Source organism: Protopterus annectens, chromosome 2.part2, assembly GCF_019279795.1.
Source record: "Protopterus annectens isolate FY-2018-M chromosome 2.part2, PAN1.0, whole genome shotgun sequence".
NCBI lineage: Eukaryota > Metazoa > Chordata > Ceratodontiformes > Protopteridae > Protopterus > Protopterus annectens.
This window is the reverse complement of record NC_056730.1, coordinates 775,455,567-775,472,531: the sequence shown is the minus strand read 5'-3', so window position 1 is coordinate 775,472,531 and position 16,965 is coordinate 775,455,567.

The following is a 16,965-nucleotide window of genomic DNA, read 5'->3' as shown; positions in this document are numbered from 1 at the left end:
AGCTTAAAGATCCTTGCTTATTTTTCTCAAGTTGTTGATTCTGTTTTGCAGCCCAGCATGTTCCTCTTCACATTTAGTTTCTCAACTACACTCATGCTAAATTGTAGCAATGCTTATGTGTTATATATTTTTATTCTGAAAATTGAAATTAATCCTTTATGATTGCCTATTTCCATATTTGAAGAGCAGCATTACCAAACTAGTCAATTTGTTTATATTTTTGTTTACTGTTATAATTGCAGACTGATAAGGTGAGATTTCCACAATTCCCTTTGTGAATTTCTCATTTTGGTAACATTTTTGGCATACTTGGTAGAGAAGGCCATGGCAAGGCCTAGCACATGTTTTATTTATTTATCCTCATTTTTTGTTCTCTCACCATTTATCAGTCATCAACATCCTCCCAATCAGTTGGCTTGTTTGTTCCTATCACTAGGGAAATAGTCTAGTGAAAGGACCCATCATTCAAGCTGCCATCAGGCGTGACTTGTTCCTTGCTGTGACCCTATCCCATGCACATGCTCAATAGACTGTTTCCTCACTTATGCACTGGGTATTCCCTCACACTTTCTGCCCCTTTTCTGACACATAAATGGTGATTTCACTGGTCTCCATGAGGGAAATCAAACCACCCACTGTGCTCTAGGGTACAACCAGTGGTTAGTGAGTGACACCCATTCACCTCTTTCCTCCCTGCCTAGCTTCTCCAGTGCAGCATGGAGTTATGCTCAAGGCCTGGTACATGTTGACATAAGTAAGGCTTGTCAGTAGTCATCCATCAACTACAGAACTGTAGTTGGATAAGCAAACGATCCCATATGTAAGTGTTATAGCAAATTACTGCTCTTAGTCAATGTAAATCTACACTAATTAGCTGTAAGCACTCTGATGGTGGGAGGTACATCAGACCTTCATGAAAAAGCCACCATTGCTGTAAATGCAACAAAAGTCCTAGTACATAAATTCTTTTTAATTTATCATTGTGTCCTTGTGTTTTTATGCTTGTGTAAATATTGCTATAAATAAGCCAAACTATACCTTTCTTTCATGCATCTTTCAGTGTTGTACCTTTCAGGATGCAGCTGTTTGGGGTATACAAAAGCACAGCTTCAGTTAATTTGTCACAATACTGTGATTACTTATAGAGTTGGTGATTATGTCATCACTATGTTCTCATGAATCCTAAGAGCTCATATTCTCAGGCTTATCAGTACAGTTTCTGGATGTTTATAACAATAAAAGTAGTAAGCAATAACTAACACCAGGTGGCTGAAAATTCCTTTAGTATTGGCTGCCAAAAGGAGATGGGAAAGTGTCAATGTCAACTTTTGCAGTGTAATTACAAGAAGTTTGAGAAAAAAATGTATTGTTTTGAAATGTATCCAAGTTGCCCTTCATCACCTAAAACAACTTTTATTTCTCTAATTTAAACATTGCTGTGTAAGTGACTACATATGTTGAGCTATACCTCCAAAACAGATTTCATAAAAGTTTTGTCAAGATTTTATAGTTTGCTACTCAGTTTAACTTGACTTGCAGTTGCCCCTTATTACTTCACATAATGCTTCTCCCAAGATATAAATGGCAAACAGAAACAAAAGTACTTAGCTAATGTTCATACATCATAAATCAAGAACATTTTTTTCCCCAGTCTATGTTTCATTAACTTACTAAGTCTGGACGGTTACAAATCTGTAGCGTCAGTGGCAATCCAAGTGAAACAAAATGTGCTACTTCCAGGAGACACAGACTACATGGCTTGCAGAGTTTGAGAATGCATCCCATTTCTTGATGAAGCAGACAACATGCTACTTGTGTCTACATCATAATAAAACTATGTGCAACACAGCTGTCAGACTTTTACATTAAAACAGTTTCTTCAATGAGCTAAAAACATCATAATGACAAAAGCGATATATCTTTTACACTAACATATCCCAAAACTGGACATGACCACAGAGGTGCAATTACTAGCATCCTGCAATATGTTTCAAAGCTACTGAAGCTCATGGAAGCTACAGAAGCTCATTTATTCAGAGCTTCTCTGTGTCTGGCTTGGACACTTGTGACCATAAGACTTGGATTGCTTCTAAAACCATCTGGACCCACAAAGTTAATAAGTATTTTTTCCACTTGCTATAACTATTTAAGTGCTATTTAACACATCTGTACTGCATTTATTGATTTTGTTGAATTTATCTCTGTTTTTCAGTCAGTACTTGTTAAAGAACTGCCACCTGTTTGTTACTGTACTTCTCTTAGGTTGTTTTAACAGTATTCTGATATTTCCTAACCTCCTTTGATACTACAAAAGCTGTTCTGAGTTTGCCGAAGTTCAGCTGAGTTTGCCAAAATGTTTCTAAGTTTTGCAAAGTGTTTCTGTATTTGTAGAAGTTCTCCTGTGTTTGTGCACTTTTTTTCTGTATTTGTGAACATTTCTCAGAGTTTGTGAACTTACTTCCAAGGATTCCTGGTACTACACGAGTTCTGCCTTTTTATTGTAAAGCATTTGTTACTGCACTTGAGCTCAAAACCAGTTTGTTTTACATTAAGAGGGTTTTTGAATTCTGGTGGGAACAGAGGGCTGATTCAACCCACCCAAGTTGAGAATTGCTGGTGGAAGGCTTATTGTGTGTTTATCTGATTGGCCTGAGGGCTTAACTGTGTAAGTTGATCATTCTCCTGGTATAAAAGTCTTGTGTTTGTGCATTATATGCAAACACGGTTACCTGTACCTTGTATATAAACAATCCTCTCCAGTTTAAAATCCTCTATAGGAAATGTGCTGCATAGTCTCCCACTGTTCACAGCTGCTCAAAGAGCTGCTAGTTTGTGCAGAGGGGAACACCACTGCAGTTTATCTTATAGTATACTACTAAACACTGTCACACAGACCTTTAAGTGACTCTCCCCTACTCCTTCCCTTCTACCTCGGGTATGTTAGAATGGATAGGCACTTCTCTGTCATCCCTGTTTATGGTCTACCTGATATTGGCATCCAGAGGCAGTGTAGTAACTGCCTCATGTTTGCTGACAACCATTTAATTTTAGAACAGACAAACACAGTGTGTGAGAGATGTAGATACACAATGTCATTGGAGGCAAAACTCTCACAAACACCTACGAAGAATGCAAACCAGGTTGTTAGAATTATACGTAAAACACTCACTACCAGCACTAAGGAACAAACACATACACCCACATATGTGGAGGTACTCACTTTTAATCTACCCAAACCTCCAATACCTCCTCAAAGTATCTCTCAGTGGCCCTGTGCACACTCAAAAAAGACAGCTTCTCACACAGCTCATAACTCTGAAAATGAGAGTAGCCCTGCTTAAAAGCCCATAAGCACAGCTAAACATTCTGCTTATTGGGGATTCCATTGTAAAACATATTAATGCCCCCCTTACCATGCTAAGACCACCGTGAGCTGTCTGTCTGGTGCCACGATCTGCCAGATCACAGATGTACTTAGGTCTTCAAACCACAATTACCAGTATAACACAGACATAGTCCATGTGGGCTTAAATGACCTAAGATGTGTCTCACTGGATTATATGAAGACAGACATAATGGAGCTCTCTGAATATGTGACTCAGGCAGGTATGAATCTAGCCTTGAGCAGCATCCTACTTTCACCAATAATGGTGCCATAGTACCAGAAAAAATGATTGACTTCAACAATTGGTTTAGTTTCTGGTGTCACGATAATGGGATCCAGTATCTGTCAGTCTGAGGAGACATGACTGACAAATCACAACACTTTGGTACAGATGGTTTGCCCTTGTCACCACTTGGCTTCTGGATACTGGCAAAAACTGTATCTATTCCCATAGTGAGTGTTTAGGCTGTGCCAAGTTGTTAAACCCTCCTACATAACAAAAATCACTCACAAGTACCTAAAGGTAATGCTGCGCAGTGCTAGGAGTTTATGTAAAAAGCTGCAGTCCTTGGAAGCATTCTTCATCCTGGAGAATGCAGTCATATGTGCAGTCATGAAAACATGGTTCAAAATCATAGAAAGCACCCTGGTATCAAAGGCTACAGTGCCATTCATAAATTTCGATCCTCCCCAGCTCAAGATAAAACAAAGAGAGGAGGTGTCTCAGTGTTCATAAAGGACAAGTACACTGCTAGACTGGTCCAAAAACATGACTCGCTTGAGCTGCTCCATGCCCAAATAACCTTAGATGTGACCCCCTATCATATCCTCCCTAGCTATAGATCCTCTAACATGAATCTGGAAAACCACACCTCCTACCAAAACTTACTGAAGCCTCTTAATATTCAGCCTAACACCATCCTTATGGGAGACTTCAACTACCCCTCCATAAACTGGGAGACTTATGTGACCCATAATTCACTTGCTCAGAGGTTTTTGGATTTTGCAAAACAAACACTGTAGATCAACTAGTTAGTTCCCCAACTAGAGGTACAAATATCCTAGACCTAGCAATCCCAGACATGGGGTGATGTTGCTCCTCACATACATTAGCTCCTCCTGACCACAACGTTATCTCCTTTAATATTAAAACTAACCTAGATCTCCCATCAAACTCCAAACCTGTTAAGAACTTTCCTAAGGCCAATTACCTCAAAGTAAGTGACACCGTATTAAACTTCAAAGCCCCTTCAAACCCAGATGGCACCAAAGCCTACTCTGAGCTGTCCACAAAAGTATATTACCATCACTTTCATAGTTGCATAGAGGAGGCAGTACCTGTATGAGCATAAAAATGGTAAAGATACTCAACAGTCTAAAGAAACAAATTACAGAGCTGATCAAATCTACAAAAGCAAACAATGAGGCAAAATAGCTTCCCAGGTGAAAGATAACCATAAGGCTTTTTAAAATTATATTCGCAACTTCAGCAGAAATGCTCAGCAATGTGCAGAGTTAATTATGAACAGCAACACTTACAACCAGCCTGAAACTATAGCAAACTTGTTGACAGACAAGTTCAATTCAAACTTCTCTGCCCATCACCTCCTACCACACTCAAAGAAATACCTGCAACCACCCCCTATCGGTCATTACAAGGAGACAAGTCCTTACTGTGCTCACCAAAGCCAAAAACACATTCCCCATGGGTCCCTACAACATTCTAGGATGATTTGTAAATAGCTTAAAATAGACTCTGTCAGGGTGACTAAAATGCCTCTTTAACCACAGCCTCTGGATGGGCTTTGTCCCAGAGGAATTGGGACTGCTACAGTTGTCCTTCTGCAGGGAACTACAGACCCATAACTTTGACCAGTCTTATCTGTAAGGCCATGGATAGAATTATCATGGATCCGATCAAAAGTAACATAGAAACTCTGCAAAAACTGGATCAGACCCAATTTGGCTTTGTCAGGGGGAGGTCTTGCCTACTCAAGCTGGTGGACTTCTTTGAGAAAATCACCAGGGCCATGGATGAGGATAAAACAATACACACTACTTATCTAGACCTGTCCAAAGCTTTACACACAATCCCTCACTCAGGGATCATAGGCAAACTTACTGAGTTAGTCACACACCCCTACATCATCAGATGGATAGCCAACTGGCTTACTGACATGGAACATGTTTTCTGGATAGATGAATCCACTAACAGTGTTCCACAGGGCTCAGTATTGGGAGCCCCCTGTTTGGTATGTACTTCTCTGAAGTAAAGGCCAATGTTAGGGTCTTCTGGCTCACTAAGTTTGCTGACAATTGTAAGATAGGAGCAATCATTGAATCACTATATGATGTTTGCATCTTACTTACAAACAGGTCTAAAGATGACAAAAGACTGGTGCCAAAACCATGGTCTGAGGCAAAATGCTGAAAAATGCATAATCATTACCTTCAGCAAATCAGATATCCTTGCAAATTATAATATTAATAGCACACCACTAAAAGTAGACCAGTGGTGAGAGACCTAGGAACACAGATACATAGTAATCTAAACTTCGACTACCAGTTAGCAACAGTAGTGACAAAATCCTTCTTTGTGGCTCAACTTATTAGTAAAGGCATGACATCAATATCAAAATAAGTCATAGTGCCATTGTACGTGGCCCTCATCAGGCCCATAATCGAGTACAGTGCTCCCTTCTGCTTGTATCTATCCAGGCACGTACACCAACTGGAGTGCCCCAGAGTTTTCGCACTAACAAAATACTAAGCATAAGACACATGCCTTATGCAGGTTTACTAAAGGCCTTATCTCTTTAGTCTGTCTCATATCATTTATTGAGAGGGGACTTATGCCTGACCTACAAGGCATTGTCTGATCCTGCCCTGATGAAAATGTTACATATTCACATGAAAAAATATACAAGGGTACACATTCTATGGACCTGAACCTTATTTGTGACTCTAACAGAAATTGCTGGAAAGGCAGATTTGTATCCGAAATAATATCTTGTCTGTGGAATAAACTTCCCATCTTTGTAAAACAAAGCCCATACCTCACTCTCTTCAAAATGAATTTGGATAAATGGATGGGGAACCATAAATTCACTGCTGGGGTACTGCTCATGTCCCTTATGGACAGAGGGCTGCAGCACCCAAAGACCCACCACCCCAATACTACCTCCTGCCTTACACGGGGAATTAACATATGATATTGTCACATCCTGAGTATTACTGGCTAGTCTTGTAAAGGGTCTTGTGCCATTAGCCTAGTAATCACCTAAGAACACATTAATCTATACTGCAGATTCTGGTAGGCCAGTGATACCTGTTCTAAGTTCAGCTCAGCAATAAACTTGTTAGCTCAGTGATATATGTTATGCTGTAAAGCTTAGCAAAGTTTGCCCATTGGACTAAACAATCTACAACCTAGATTCAGTACCAGCTGTATTTATTGTGACTCCTTCATCCCAAAGATAATACACCCCATTCAAAGGCGGTGCAAAACATATTTTCCACTCCAGATGCAGTAAGTAATGGAATTATGCTTCTTATAAATCCAGTGGTAATGCTGTGTATTTTAAATTTAAAACAGAAGAAATCAAAAGTAGCATTGATTTTTATGATACTTGCAACATATATTTCAGATTGGTATGCCTCATGGCACATGCCCCATTAAATTAAGTGTACCTGCTTCAAGACTGAAGCAATACTAGAACAGGTGCTCACCCTCCCCACGCACTAAGTACTTAATAGTTTCTTGCTACCACTGTCAGTGTTGTGATCATTTTCAGCTTTGACAGTCATTAGAGCAGCGCGATAATAACTGTCCCATTTAACATTTTCATCTACAAGTTGCACCTCGTGAAGTGATATATTGCAGACTTTCCTTGTTTATGTCCTGCTATCATATTTATGACAATACCTCGCATTTTTCAGATATCCAATGAGCTATATTTTGATTGAGTTGCAGTATGCATTATCTCAAATGAACAAGATGAAACTGGCCTTTAACAGTCTGTTCCTTTTCTTAGTAATAGTTCTTATCATGTAAATTTTGTTGAACTATAACTAGCTTATTGTTAGCTACCACCTAATAACCCAGTTGCAACCACCAAAGACTGAATAAAAGGAATCAACCTGTCTGTATTTCTGCAGTTAATATATTTGGGCATGTCAGATTGCCTACCCTTAGGGAAGACTTTCTCTCACCTCCTGTGCCCATCAGGATATTTTTCCTCAGAAGTTCACAGAATTAAAGTGTTTTTTTTTTTTTTTTTTTTTGTATATTCATTTTATTTTTTATTTTGATTCTCAGTTAAATACTAGTCATACCTGAAAAAATTCTTTGGACCAGCACACTTACCAATTAAGCTAATTTATAAAGAAGTAAGTTGACAAACGCAGTGTACTGTGCAGAAGGCATCTTTTGTTCACAGTAGACAGTCTTTATCTTGTCAGGCAATACTTGCTTAAGTTAAATTAAAAAGATACAAAACTACAACTTTGTTCTTTTAGTCAAACTGAAAATCATGAACACTGTAATGAATCTTCTTCTCTTCCGGTTGTTCCCGTCAGGGGTTGCCACAGCGGAGCATCTGTTTCCATTTCTTCCTGTCCTCTGCATATTGCTCAGTCACACCAACCACCTGCATGTCCTCTCTCACCACATCCATAAACCTTATCTTAGGCCTTCCTCTTTTCCTCTTACCTGGCAGCTCCATCCTTAGCATCCTTTTCCCAATATACCCATCATCCCTCCTCAGCACATGTCCAAACCAACGCAATCTCGCCTCTCTGACTTTGTCTCCAAACAGTCCAACCTGAGCTGACCCTCTAATATACTGATTCCTAATCCTGTTCATCCTTGTCACACCCAGTGCAAATCTTAACATCTTTCACTCTGCCACTTCCAGTTCTGACTCCTGCCTTTTTGTCAATGCCACCGTCTCCAACCCATACAACATAGCTGGTCTCACTACCCTCTTGCAGACCTTCCTTTTCACTCTTACAGGTACTCATCTGTCACAAATCACTCCTGACACTCTTCTCCACCCACTCCACCCTGCCTGTACTCTTCTTCACCTCTCTTCCACACTCACCATTACTCTGAACTGTTGATCCCAAGTACTTAAACTCATCCACCTTCGCCAACTCTACTCCCTGCATCCTCACCATTCCTCTATCCACCCTCTCATTCACACACACATATTCTGTCTTAGTCCTGCTGACCTTCATTCCTCTCCTCTCTGGAGCATATCCCCACCTCTCCAGTGTCTCCTCAACCTGATCCCTACTCTCACTACAGATCACAATGTCATCTGCAAACATCATAGTCCATGGGGCCCCTGTCTGATCTCATCTGTCAACCTGTCCATCATCATTGCAAATAAGAAAGGGCTCAGAGCTGATCCTTGATGTAATCCCACCTCCACCTTACATGGATCTGTCACTCCCACTGCAGACTTCACCACTGTTATGCTATCCTCGTACATATCCTGTACCACTCTTACATACTTTTCTGCCACTCCTGACTTCCTCATACAATACCACAACTCCTCTCTAGGCACCCTATCATATGCTTTCTCCAAGTCCACAAAGGCACAATGCAACTCCTTCTGACCTTCCCTATATTTTTCCATCAACAGCCTCAGAGCAATCATTGCATCTGTAGTGCTCTTTCCCCACATGAAACCATACTGCTGATCGCTAATCATCACCGCCCTTCTTAATCTAGCTTCCACTACTCTTTCCCATAACTTCAAGGTGTGACTGATTAGTTTTATCCCTCTGTAGTTACCACAACTCTGCACATCACCCTTATTCTTAAATATATGTACCAAAACACTTTTTCTTCATTACTCAGGCATCCTCTGATTTTCCAAGATTTCATTAAATAATTTGCTTAAGAACTCCACTGCCATTTCTCCTAAGCACCTCCATGCTTCCACTGGTATGTCATCTGGATCAACAGCCTTTCCATTCTTCATCCTCTTCATAGCTGTCCATACTTCCTCCTTGCCATTCTGTTTCACTTCCTGATTTACTATCCCCACATTATACAACCTTCTCTCTCTCTCATTCTCTTCATTCATCAGCCCCTCAAAGTACTCTTTCCATCTGTTCAACACACTCTCCTCGCTTGTGAGTATGTTTCCCTCACTATCCTTTATCACCCTTACCTGCTGCACATCTTTCCCAGCTCAGTCCCTCTGTCTAACCAAATGGTACAGGTTCTTTTCTCCCTCTTTAGTGTTCAACCTTTCATACAGCTCTCCATATGCCTTATCCTTAGCCTTCGCCACCTCTCTCTTTGCCATGCTCCTCATCTCCTTATACACCGTAATGAATGGTATCTCAAAATTCTGAATCAGAATGTTATAGTTGTTATTTTACTGCATGAAAAAAGTGAGCAAAGTACCTCAAGAAATGGTCCACTTCTTTTGGTAAAGTGGGAAAACAAAGTGAAGATTATTGATATGGCTTTGGAGTCTGAAATAGTCAGAGTGTGCTGGTTAGAAATTAGGGGTGTATTATAGAATATCTTTTAGCAGCACCCTCCTAAACATTGGAAGTTTTGGTTACTATTGTGAGGGTATAATAAACCTGAGGCACTGTGCTTTCTGGGTGTTGGTGAGTGTCATTAAAATGTGATTGGCTTAGGGAAGAAAGCAACATTTCTTTTGCACTAGTAGTATATATCATGGCAAGATTTGGGGGAAGAATTTTTGGGTCCTGTAAGACATCAGGGGTGAATTCAGAGATTCTAAAAATTGGGTCAAGGTTTTTAAAGCATTTGATTTTTTGAATGATGTTTTAGAATTGCTGAAAATACTTATGTAGCTGGGGAAATGATTTATGTAGGAAGTTGACATCAGAAATTATGAACCTGCACTGAACACAAATAGTGTACATTGTCATAGTTTAATGTTGATGTCTTTTATTCTTCCTTCTATGTTGAAGGTCATTGCAAGATTATTATTTTTACATGGCTACCAGAGTGCTGATTTGCTGCTTTTCTTTGTAAAATAATAAATAGTACAATTTAAAATAAACTATTCTGTTTCTCACAGCTCTACAGAACAGATCATGGTCTTGATTGGCTGATGCTAGTGAAAAGGGCATTTCATGATTGGTTTTAGCATGACCATTCCACTGACTCCGGTCATTATATTAGCACTATATATGTGTGCCTTAGTCTTCTCCATCCCAAGAAAAGTTCAAGTACACATAGTTGTTAACCTTTTTCCTCCAGAATTAGGGACCAACTAAAATAGTTTAGTTAAAGGTCCCAAACTGAAGTTACTTTTAAATACTGGTACTACTAACTATGAACTGATCATAAAATGTCTGATTTTGGGTTGCATGGAGCAAATGTTTACACCAAATTTAGGGGCTTTAAGGACAACTGAGGTGGATGGATCTCAGTAGATCATAGAAATAACATAATTGAAGCATTAGCCTGTACCTGACATAAGGCTCAATGACTTGATACAAAGAAACACCAAGAAGTTAGTACAGTTACTACTTTTTCAGTAGCTTGGTTTTGAAATTTTCAGAGCATTCTTGTTTTGTTCTATATCATGAGGAAAACTTGTGAAATTTCATACATGGTATCTTAAACTTGACAGAATGCAGTAAACATGAACATTTCTTTGCTCATTTAGATAACTGGACTGGCCAATGAGGTTCTTTCTCAGTTATGCCCTTATTAAAAAGATATAAATTAAAGCTGCATAACAGGCACACAAGCATCTGCACTTAATGCAGTCAATTTGAAAGAAGTACAAAAAAAACATGCGTTTCATAATTTATGCAAAGCTTACTGAAAGGTAGAAACATGCACAGGTATTGTAATCATTGTGAAAGATGTATATAAAGGCATGTACAGCAATATACGTGGTGTTTATTGAAACATTAGAGAAAGAATAGTAATAGTTTGGTAGAGAATATTGGACATCAGAAATATTATCACACACTATCATAGGCTGGTATCTACTAACATGATGCTATGTGGTGATCTAGCACAAAGACATGCAGCACTGCCTAGAGCTGGCCCTGTGACCATGCTGAATGCAAATGTGGCATTCTGGGTGAGAGGCATATGCTAATTAGTCAGGTGCTCTCTCTCCTTCAGAACCACCTCTAGGAAGGCATCTAGGTGCAGAGAGATTCATGAAATCATTTGGCCATCTAGATCAGTACGGCTGTCCCCAACATGTCTTGGTATTGAACTCAGCCAAAAGGACACATTCAAGTACCAACCACAATTGTTGTATACTAACCAGATTGTGTGGACAACCATGAGACACCAGAGGTGCTATATACTGAATTGCTTTAATGACACTGATATCACTATGGGAGTAGGGGTAACTACTAGACACCAGGGATTGCTCTTAAGAGTAAGTGCCTTAATGACACCCACAGCAATACAGGGATTAGAGGATGCATTGTATATCAGGGATTACTCTTAAAAGTGCCATGATGACACTGACAGTATTATGGTGATCAGAGTATGGAGGGACACACTAGTCATCAGGGCATACGAGATAGGTGCTGTAATGTCATTTTAATTATTATGGGAGTAGTGGGGAACCACTGCAGAGTGGAAAGGTCAGAGAAAGTCTGTGTCTGTCTGTGTCTGTGTGTCTGTGTCTGTCTGTCTGTCTTTCTGTGTCTGTGTGTACTAATACAGCTACTTGAACTGCAGCTGCTAGAATTCCAGGGGCTCGAGTGGCTGATTCTCCATCCATCTGGCTGAGAAGCTCAAGAACTCAAAAGTGAGTTAAGGGATGCAGCTTCCACAATGGTTGGATGCTATTAAAGTTACACAGGGATGGGTAATGAGGAGGGAGACTAAGTTTAGGGAGTGAACAGGAGTTACAGCAAGGTTAGGGTTAGGGAGGGGAAGGGATTTAAGGTTTCAGAAGCAATCAGGATTGCAGATTTTAGGTTAGGGAGGAATTTCTAGTTTAGGGAGCAATCAAGAGTTAGCACAAAGTTAGGGTTAGAGAGGGGAGGGAGATTTTAGGTTTACTGAGTGATCAGGAGTGAGTACAGTTTTTAGCTTAAGGAGGGGGATCTTAGGTTTAAGGTGTAATCAGGAGTTAACACAAAATTAGGGTTAGAAAGGGGAGGGAGATTTTAGGTTTAGAGTGTGATTAGGAGATAGTACAGGGTTAAGGCGGGGAGGGGGATTTTAGTATAGAGAGTAGAGGGAGATTGGAGAGTGAGGGTTAGGGATGGGAGGGGTTTAGGTTTAGGAAGCAATAAGAAGGTACTTTTATGGTTATGGTCAGGGTTCTGGGGAAGATAGTTAGCTTTCTGGTTGTGCACTGGAATCAGGGTAGTCGGAGGTAAGGCACTTGCCATCACTAACAAGTGGCAGGAAGGAAGTGCATCATGAGCTAATGATATGTGAGCACTTGTAGTAGACCCATGTATGTGCATGCTTGTGTGTCTATGTGTGTGTGTCTGTTTGTGTTTAGTGTATGTGTGTGTGTGTGCGATAGTGGGAAGAGTGTGAATAGGGAGCTGCCACTGCCTACACTAGATGCCGTTTACTACTGTGACTTGCAGATCAGCAATGATCTGCACATCATTATAGTAGATGCAGTTCAGCGATATGCCAATTAGTCAATAATGAGGTTTTACCACATTGCAACTAACATGGCCCTGAATCACAAATTGGCACTCCATGGTAGCAGGACCTTTTTAGCATGAGCTATACAGCTCATGGTAGGTCCTTAATGAATTCCTGGGATAGTCTTATTTAGAAAACAAAATCTGAAAAACAAAACAAAGTAATATTTTGACACTGCAAGGGTGAAGAAAAAAGTGAGTTTTTAGGTGAGTGATAATGGCTTTTTGATGCCTAAATATTCAAACTATTAAGCAGAAGTTTTACTCTGAAGTGCTATTTGAAGTATATACAACAACGATAACCATATGAGATTAATGTACTTTGTTTAAGGTTGAATTAAGTTTTTTGTGATGACAATGTTGACATTAAGGTGGTCATGAAGCAAGTGCAGGAAGTCAAATCAAGTGTGATTTTACAGCCTTTTGAATGATGACATTGACAGTTTATAATCAGTACTGTGTGACCTAAACATGAGAAGGCAATGAATACTTATGTTAGTGGTGAAGAGGTGTTACTAAAGTTGAATGCAAGGTTGTTCAAGGATAAAATGATGGTAAGTATTTTCATCTGTCGTTTGTCTCCTGCAAGTGGACAGTATTTGAGGTAGCAAAGTTTGTGTAGTATTTTAGTTAGATTGTAGTGGACATGGAGGCTGACAGAAGGAGTGGTGACTTTACTGAGGCATCCTCAAAAGTTCTCCAATATTGGGGATGACCACATAAAACGACATGCTTTGTTAAGGCACAGTCTTCCTATTTATTCATTCCATCAAGTCATACACATGCATATGGGTTTATCTGTCTTTTCCACTGATTAGCTGTGCTCTTTTATTGTTTCTAATGCCTCTGGTTCTTACCTGCTCCACAGTCCCTTGTTCTAACATATGGTGCTATTTCAATCCTTCAATATTAGTTTTCACAAAAGGAGTGACCTATATACAGCCACTTTGATTAGAGAATGAATGTTCTCCAGCAGGGAGTTAATGTACAGGTAATGCCCACTGAAAAAGAAGGCTGCCTTTTCATGGCCGCATATTAAGCTTGAATAGCGAAGAAGCAAATGGCTACCATTTTTTAATGCTAACTAAACAACACTTTGCTGTTTAGTGATAATAAAATGAAATGATTAAGTAAATAAAATAAAGAAATTAAACTGTGTGTCTGTGTGTGTGAGTCTGTTTGCTTCAGTGCATGAGAGAAACTGAGAGTGAGAGAGCAACAGGCAGTCTAATAACGTGGCTCTTTTTAATAAATAATTATAAAAATCTTAATCTTTGGCATTATTGACTTACAGCTATATTTTGTCAGATATTTCAATAAAAGGAGCACCATTAAGCACATATTGAATAGACAGTGGTGGTGGTTGGGGTGGGGGGCAAAGAGTCATTATGCAGTGCATTCTTTTTTAATTTTCTCACAAAGATATAGCTGATGTCTTTCCCTCAAGGACAATTAGTATGGGATGCAAGATATCCACTGGAGATTTGGTTCATGACTCCTGTGAGAAATTCACCCAATTTTGTCAAGTAAGGCTACAACACTGCACATGCACAGATTAGAAATATCAAAATATGAAATAACTTTTCCACTGCCAAGATACAGTTGGAGGTGCCTTGCAATATGACCTCATCACCTATGCCAAAATTCTGACTGTGCGTGCTATGTTGCATGATATTATATATAGAAAACAGTTGCAGCAGGGCGCTCCAGGACAGGGACCACAGTTTCCAGGACCACAAGCAACAGCAGTAGCAGCAGCTGACACAGATGAGAGGTGAGGTCATAGCAAGTTTGCAACTCAGGGCCAGTATCTCCAGATGTAATGAAGTCCACAGTGAAATATGAGAGAGAGAGAGAGAGAGAGAGAGAGAGAGAGTGTGTGTGTGTGTGTGTGTGTGTGTGTGTGTGTGTGTGTGTGTGTGTGTGTGTGTGTGATGCTATGGTCAGCATGAGGTGCACTGTGTATGGCTCTGCAGGGACACAGACACAGCATTTGTGCCATATCTATGCCTTGGCATCCTGGGCAGGTGTGAGTTATGCATGGTGGAGGATTAAGGTCATTGTGGATACCCCTGACCAAGTGAACTTCCTCTGCCAGTAGTAGCACTGCTAGATACATGACCCAGGCTTGACATTGGAGTGCTAGCCAATAAGGAACAATATCTGCTGAATGAGCTGTCATCACAACTATGACCTGCATCTCTGCAACTGGCGTAACCACACTACACTGATAGACTGTGTCTCCATCAACCTGTTTACTCTCAGATGGTTCTCTGTGTCATGGGTGTGTGTAGGTATAATGCCTGCACCCATACTGTGGGTAGCGGATGTAGGAGCCTTAATCTCTATGTCAGACATACCTTCTTCAACCCCAGACTTTGTCTGTTCATCACCACCATAATTGTCAGAGGCTAACATTCCTCCAACATAAGACAGAGGGAGGTCTACAGTGCAGACAGAGAATGATTCAGCTGTGAATACATCAAGAAAAACAGAAAATAAAAAAGTAGGAATGTGAATAATGAAATACCTAAGTCAAAAGAACTCAACCATATAAGAACATGATATAATATCAGAGTACTACGTATAACTAATACAAAAAGGTATACTCATCCATGTGCAGGTGGTTGTTGTACTGCAGTACTAGATGTACCTAGAAACAATTAGAGGTGTTATAATCACACAACTTAATAGGAATTGTAAAGGCAGGCATATTTTATATATTTGCATGGCATATCTGGGGCATCAATATTGTAAATCGTGTGCTTCTCCTCCACCTGTGCCCCAATATCCAGCACCACACTTTGAAGCTGCCTGGATCCCTTAAATCTGACTGAAAGTCCTGCATCTCTGTCAGTGGTGGTTCAGTAAACAACCCACCCCCAGTAACTCTTCTATCTCATGCTAAAACCTTTGCTCTGTCAGTATCCTCTTTAATCATGTCAGTAGCTCTATGTCAGATGATATAGTAGACACTGCTCTAGCCATCAACAGCAGTGGCGTTTTCAACTGCCTTCAGTAGTAAACAATGACAAACCAGGAATTCACAAAAGACTCACCAAGACAGTGCTGGATACCAGGAAAGTGAAACAAAGTACCAAATGCTCTAAAACTTGCATAAAATTTCTTTTATTAAAAGTACCATGAACAATCCAAAGAGTTAAGTGCTTTCATTCCAGTAGGAACTTCTTCAGAACTCAATTACCACAAACACTTTTGCTGTTAAAATAGGTTAGTAAAAAACACATACCCATCATATTAACCAATAAAAACATCACTTAATGCTCAATTGCTTCAACTTTAAACATGAGCTAATGGACACTGCCTCATTTAATCTGGGGTACTGGGTTGCATTCAACTTAATTTGCCATTTTAATTCACAAAAGTTATGATGTTCATCAACAACACTACCCTGCATATCCTTGTCTATCTTAGTTATAATTAAAAATCCAAAAACATGATCTGTATTGCAACTCAAATGTCTATACAATGCATTAGCACTTTTTTGTTTCTGGTACTTTTAATAAAAGAAATGTTATGCAAGTTTTGGAGCAGTTGGTACTTTGAGTTTCCAGGTATCCAGCACTGTCTTGGTGAGGCTTTTGTGAATTGTTGACTACCTTCCTCCATTAATGCTCATGGGGAACTTGTTGATGCAATGTGTATATAAGAACTATGAAGAACAGAGATGGAGGGGCCGCATTATAACCTCATTCTCAGAGTCTGGGAAAGGAGGTTTCTGTATGAATGGCCCCTTGTTTTTGGATTTGGAGCAATATCCATATTGTTATAGAAGAAAATCATTTATGTTAGACAAAATGCACAGCATACTGTGGGGTGTTGGTAGAGGCTGTTATACTAATTGAGCAACATATATCAGTATGCAGTCAGTGATTATCACCATAGAAAACAGTGAAAACAGTAAAAGAAATACATAC